Genomic DNA, 6000 nt, shown 5'->3' with positions numbered 1-6000 from the left:
CTTTGGGGCACCTGACATCTGGGGCCAGAAAGACTGGAGAACATGGCGTCGGCTGTTACTTGTATACCCCTGTCGCTTCTAACGTCAGGGAAGAAGGCGACAACAACCGACGCCGGACCAAGACTTTGGAATTCGGCTGCCCGAGGACCCGCCTGACTGCAGAGAACCCATATGTGATTACTGCAGCTGTATTAGCACTCGAACATCTACATTTATGGTAGGTACAAAACTGTACTTTTAGAGTCTTTCAGAGAGGTAACTAGAGAACCAAGATAGTGTAGAGGGAGAAAGGTTGAGAGTGGAGAGTTGGGAAAAGTATGGCATGGGTGGCTGTGTCGAAGGTTTTAGATAGGTCTAGGAATAAGGAAGATACTTTGCCAGTGTCACGGGCCTGGTTGATGGATTCAAGGAAGGACAGAAGAGCTGTAGTGGTACTATGGCCAGGGCGGAAGCCATGTTGGGTGGGGTTGTGACAATTGTTTGGTATGACTACATTTTCTAGTATTTTTAAGAGTGGGAGAGAATAGCAATTGGCCTTAAGTTGGTGGTGGTATCATAGTTTTGAATGATGAATGCGTGTTTCCAGATAAATGGGACGTGGGATTCTTGGATGAACCTGTTTATTAAAATGGAGATAGGTAGGGCTATGCTGTTGACTGCAAGTTTGAGGAAGAAAGAGGGTAAGTTGTCTGGTGCAGAAGAGCAAGGTTTTAGTAGGAATAGGAGTTATTTTATGATGCTTGTGGGAACAGGGTTGAGTTTGAAGGGGGGTGAATGTTGTGTTGCCAGATGGGTGTGATGAGGGTGGGGAGACAGCTAGGAGGAAGGTTGGGGAAGGATGTGGTTAGTTTGGCTACACAGTCCACAAAGAAGGAGTTGAATAATGTGGCGGTATTGAGTTCAGAGAGATTTGGGTTGGGGCAGGGGTTGTCTTTGTTTCCGGGGTGGAGGAGAGAGGAGATGGTATTCCAGAATTGTTTAGGGTTGGAGGGGTGCGCTGATTGGAGTTTGGTGTAGTAGGATTTCTGGTCTGTAGTTATTGTTTTTTATGGAATTTCGGAGCCGTTTGTATTCTGCTAGGGTAGTGGATAGTTTGTAGATGTGGAACTGCTTCCACTTTTTATCCCTTAGTATCATGGTTTGTTTAGTTTCTTTGGATAACCAATGAGATATTTTAGATTTGACTCATTTGGTTCTAAGAGGAGCATGGTATTTAAGTAGATTTAGAAAGGCTTCATTGAAGTAGGCGATAGCATTGTTGAGGGGCAGGGTTTTTGGCTTAGACAATCATTAAATATTTGAGGGTTGAACTTGGGTTACGGGTTTGGATATAGTGGTGTTGCTTGAGGAGTAGAGATGGTTGCCGATCTGTGAAGGCAGGTAGGTGGTCACTGATTGGGTCAGGGAGGGTGCCAGATGATGATGATAATATTAGGTTGTGGTGGGATACTAATATCCAGTCATGGGTGGTGCCTGAATTTCCATTTTTGTTAGGTCTACTAGGGGCATTAATTATCTGGGTAAAATTAAATAGATTGCATGTGAAGAAGGTTGAGAGTTGATGTTAGCCCAGTTAATGTTTACGTCACCTAGGATATAAGTTTCATTTTTGAAGGTGGAAGAGAACCAGGAGAGGATATCTTCAAGTATTGTGATGTTATTTTGGCCTGGGGTAATGTAGAGGAGGGCTATGCATATAGTTTTGTGATTATTAATCTTTAGAGGTACTATGGTTAATTCTCAGAGAAAGTAGGGATAGGGTTGGTATATGCTGCTACTGTATACGCGGAGGATAGGGTTGGTATATGCTGCTACTGTATAGGCGGAGGAGTAAACTAAGGCTACTCTACCTCCTTTATTAATGGGTCTATCATTGCAGATTATTTGGTAGCCAGGTGGAAGTGGTTCACTGTCCGGTATGTGAGGTTTAAGCCGGGTTTCTGTGATAGCAACAATATCTGGGTGATTATGGAAGAGCCAGGCAAGTAAAGTAGGGGCTTTGTTGCGAAGGCTTTGTGCATTTAATTGTTGTGAAGCGAATGGATTTAGGAGAGAGGGGATGGAGACATTATTGGGAGGAAAGTTGATGGGCCTGGGTTGGGATGGATATCGCCTGATTAAGTGAGGGAAGTAAGATGTAGTAATTCTATTAAGAGGTTGATAGTAGATTGAGAATTTTATAGCTTGCAAAGAAAAAAACGTACATCGCAAAAAAGTACTATTAAGAAAAATATTTTCTTTACGTAGTTATCTTTCTCCCCTCTCTTGCCCTTCCTAAAGCATTTTTCTGAACTATGATGGCAGGAAGTAGGGGATATACTTTAGTCTCCCACAAGTCCAACAGATTCTGAAAAAGTCCAATATTTCCAGATTTTCTTGTACTGTCAGATTTCACAAATATAATTATTGTATTGTAATCCCACATTAAGTTACTGGTTTTATTGCTGTTATCCCCATCTCCCAGATCCTGTCTCTGCTTTATTTCCAACGTAGTTTCGATTTTTCTAGTAAACTCTCGCTGTCCTTCCTTCTCTCCAACATTTTCCGTTCAAACAGTGGAACAGTTCACTTTTTGTTGGACACACATTTGTTTTCCTCCTTGGCATGTATTTCAAAAAAATGATTCTGTCCCTCTAAGGAAGAATATCCTGAAGACAGCTGGGTAGAGCATTTTGAATCTCTCACCTGCATCTCAACGTTCCCTGAATACTGGAATTAATTTACTCTTCTGCCTGGTGTACAGTGAGTGATCATTCTCCACAAATACTGCTCCCACTTCAAGCATTTTTGTCCTTCTGCCACAGTTTTGTCAGAATCAAACTCCTGCTGCTGGTAGGATTGCATCTTTATTATTAAAACAAAACCGTGTAAGAGTCTTCTCTGTGTAAGAGTTTCAGTCCATATATCTAGTTAATCACTGTGTATTAATCAGATCAGACAGTAGTAGACAATAGTAGTAGAAGTAGCGAACTTAAACTCGTCTTAAGTAAAACAAAAAAATATATAAAATTTTACAGAATTACTAAGTATTCGAAAGTAATCCAAGAAAGCCAGGCATTCTGTTTCCAGTCGAAAATCCTTTAAGGACACAGACAAGCGATCCTAGTAAAACAAAAGTAGGGTAATAGTTTCTTTACAAGCTTTCTATAGATATATATATAGATAAAAAAAAAATATATGCAAGGGGAGTGTTTTATTGTGCTGTAAAACAGCATTGGTACACATGTTAAATTCACATCCCTTCCCCCATCAGTGTGACATTCGAGCTGGTCCTGCCCTACTTAGTAACTGTCATAATATAACCCTTGTGTACTTTAAAGTTTATAATGATGTGGTACCTCTTATTTAACCAGATTATTAAGTCTGTGATTTTATCCAAGACAGTATACTTCATGGCTGGAAGTATATCAACCTTAGTCCATTTGGCAATCAAAAACCATGTAGTATATTGTCTTGGATAAAATCACAGACTTAATCTACTTAATCTGGTTAAATAAGAGGTACCACATCATTATAAATTTTATTTAAAGTACATAAGGGTTATATTATTATGACAGCTAATAAGTAAGGCAGGACCAGCTCGAATGTCACACTGATGGGGGGAAGGGATGTGAATTTAACATGTACCAGCACAATAAACCACTCCCTTGCCTGATAAAAAGTGCTGCGGTAACTTTGTCGCCTCACAGTAAGACGTTGTCCTGTTCGATTCTCAGCTAAAGCGTCTTCTGTGTGGAGACTTGTGTGAATGGACGTACCTTCGTTGAAGGTTGTGCGTCAGGGCTGGCAACTTGGTACGTAAAAATCTACTGCCAGTCATTAACTGGAGTTCTGCTGTGGCGACCCCTAAGTGTGTGTGTGTGTGTGTGTGTGTGTGTGTGTGTGTGTGTGTGTGTGTGTGTGTGTGTGTGTGTGTGTGTATTAACGTTTACCTATAGGTCCCAGCATATGTCATCGGCTCTTGAGTCTCAGGTTGCCTGTACCTTGGAAGCTTTGATGTTGATAGCAGCTTTCATTCTGATGATTCTTCACCAGGATTCACTTGAGAATCCTCCTGAGGCCGGTGGCTACAGGACTGGAACCTCTTAGATAGGAAGTTCTCATGTGGGTTGGTGTACACATCTACGCAACCTTTTGTTCATCAGACTATTTGTAAATCCACTTTCAGCAGTCACATTGGGCTGCTATGGAGATGTCCTCTAAGCAGCCACTTATCCCAAAGTTTTTCTGGTTTACATTCTGAAAATACTGCTGCTGGCTTTGGGTTTCATGGGTTCCATTTTTGTTAATTTGACCAGTGTAGCAAGTAGTCTTGTACATCAGTAAACCAGGAGGTTGCCCACTCATATCCATTCTTCAAGGAAACTTTGGAATTGTGCTGTTCAGACTGATGCAACACTGGTGGCAGGGTACATTCCAGCACAGTGCAATTTCTTGCAAGATTTGCACGAATTGTACATCGGTTTGCCCACAGTTCAGGACCATAGTCAAATGTTTTTTGACTTCACCTCGCTCTACTTGTGAGACTGCAAACTGTTTTCTCCTTAATACCCTTCAGACCCATTGCAGATTGAGGTGCTATTATTTTGCAGTTGTGAAAAGCCACCTTACTAGGCTGTTAATCTGTAATAAGTGTATGAAGCTATATGCTTTGTCTGCTTGTTCCTATGATTGTTTTTGCCAAATGATAATGACTCCCAAGTGAGGGTTTACTGGTTTCCTGTCGGTGAGACTTTAGTGTTCTTGATCTTCAGGGCCATTCAGTGGCTTCCTCCTTTCTTAACCCTTTGTTTGGACAGAGTTAGCAAATGGTTATCGTGTTGTGAGCTTTCATCATGATTGTCCCAGTTTGTGTAGTAGCTAGCTCCTCTTTTTTTTTTTTTTTTCCCTGAGTAGTCTCCATTTTGATGGCTTCTCAGATGTGGAGATAAATGGAAAAGTTTTTCCATTTGTACTTTGTCCAAGAATGCAGATCCTTCACATTCCTTACTTCATTAGGCTTTTGGTATTTGCTTAAACCTTTTTTGATTCGGCATAGAAAGACATTCATTTGTAACATTTCACGTGGTAGTGGTAATGGCGTATTGGTGCAGCAGTAGCGTTCTCTGGTTCGATTCTTGGCTGGGGTGACTTCTGTGCAGAGTCTGCCTGTCCTGCCTGTGTTTGTGTGGGTTTCCTCTCGCGTTACAAAGACATGTCTGGCGCGTTTCTCCCTGGGCCGCCACTGAAAATTGGTTTGTTCCAAGTCGGACTTTCTCGGTTAACAAATGTTAAATAAAATTTAAATAAATTTCCAGCTTCTGTGTCTGCCATGATTCACTCAAGGTGAGCAAAGCCTTTCTGAAAGTTAACTTTCTTTTCAGACTTCTTTGTAGACATCTTGATCTTCAGTGGGATCCTCCAGTGGTAAGAAAAGCTCCCTTATCCCTTTTGAATAGGCTTTGTCCAAAGAGCTTGAGTTCTTGTCCTTTTAAGTCCTTAATTTTTTGTAAACCTGTATGGTGGCTTTAAGACTTTGAGCATTGCCAGCCAGTAGTCTGTCCCCTGTATTTAATTTTTCATAAGAATACTTCTTTCTTAATGAGAATTTGTTTTATCAAAAAAAAAAAAAAAAAAGTCATTGAGTACATTAGCCAGTCTGTTCACCTTTCTGTATTTTCACGGTTGTGTTCAAACCCTGAAAACCAGTTTCTTCTGAAAGATATTAATGTGCAATATGAGCAATGCATAACTAGGACTAAAGAGGTGTGGGGGGGGGGGGGGGGCATATGACCAGTTTCATGTGCTCTTTGGCAAGATCGGAAGTTGCATAATTGTTTGCATCAGTTCTGTCATGCTTGGGATAAATTCTCCCAGGATAGTCTGCTTTTGTAATGCTTAAGTTGGGTACTTATCCTAAGTATAATAGAACTGATGCACATTCTACCAGGGTAGTCTGCTTTTGTAATGCTTAAGTTGGGTACTTATCCTAAGTATAATAGAACTGATGCACATTCTCCC

General features: G+C 41.0%; 1 protein-coding gene across 3 annotated transcripts in view; it reads left to right on the top strand.

Moving 5' to 3' along the window:
* The window catches only part of RPL29 (ribosomal protein L29), a 44408-nt gene that overhangs the window by 15551 nt on the left and 22857 nt on the right, over positions 1-6000 (top strand). Inside the window, exons 1-2 of one of the 3 annotated variants that reach the window (XM_044078860.1) lie at positions 1369-1380; positions 3118-3121. The exons of 1 other annotated variant lie outside the window; for it this stretch is intronic. The gene's annotated coding sequence lies outside the window, so the exon portion shown is untranslated. Of the gene's footprint in view, positions 1-1368; positions 1381-2003; positions 2016-3117; positions 3122-6000 lie in introns of those variants that run through there. One more of the 3 variants, XM_044078861.1, reaches the window with a different exon arrangement.

This window comes from Protopterus annectens, chromosome 7.part1, assembly GCF_019279795.1.
Source record: "Protopterus annectens isolate FY-2018-M chromosome 7.part1, PAN1.0, whole genome shotgun sequence".
In the NCBI taxonomy this organism is placed as follows: domain Eukaryota; kingdom Metazoa; phylum Chordata; order Ceratodontiformes; family Protopteridae; genus Protopterus; species Protopterus annectens.
Note: the sequence above shows the minus strand (reverse complement) of the source record. Positions and strands in the feature narration are given on the sequence as shown.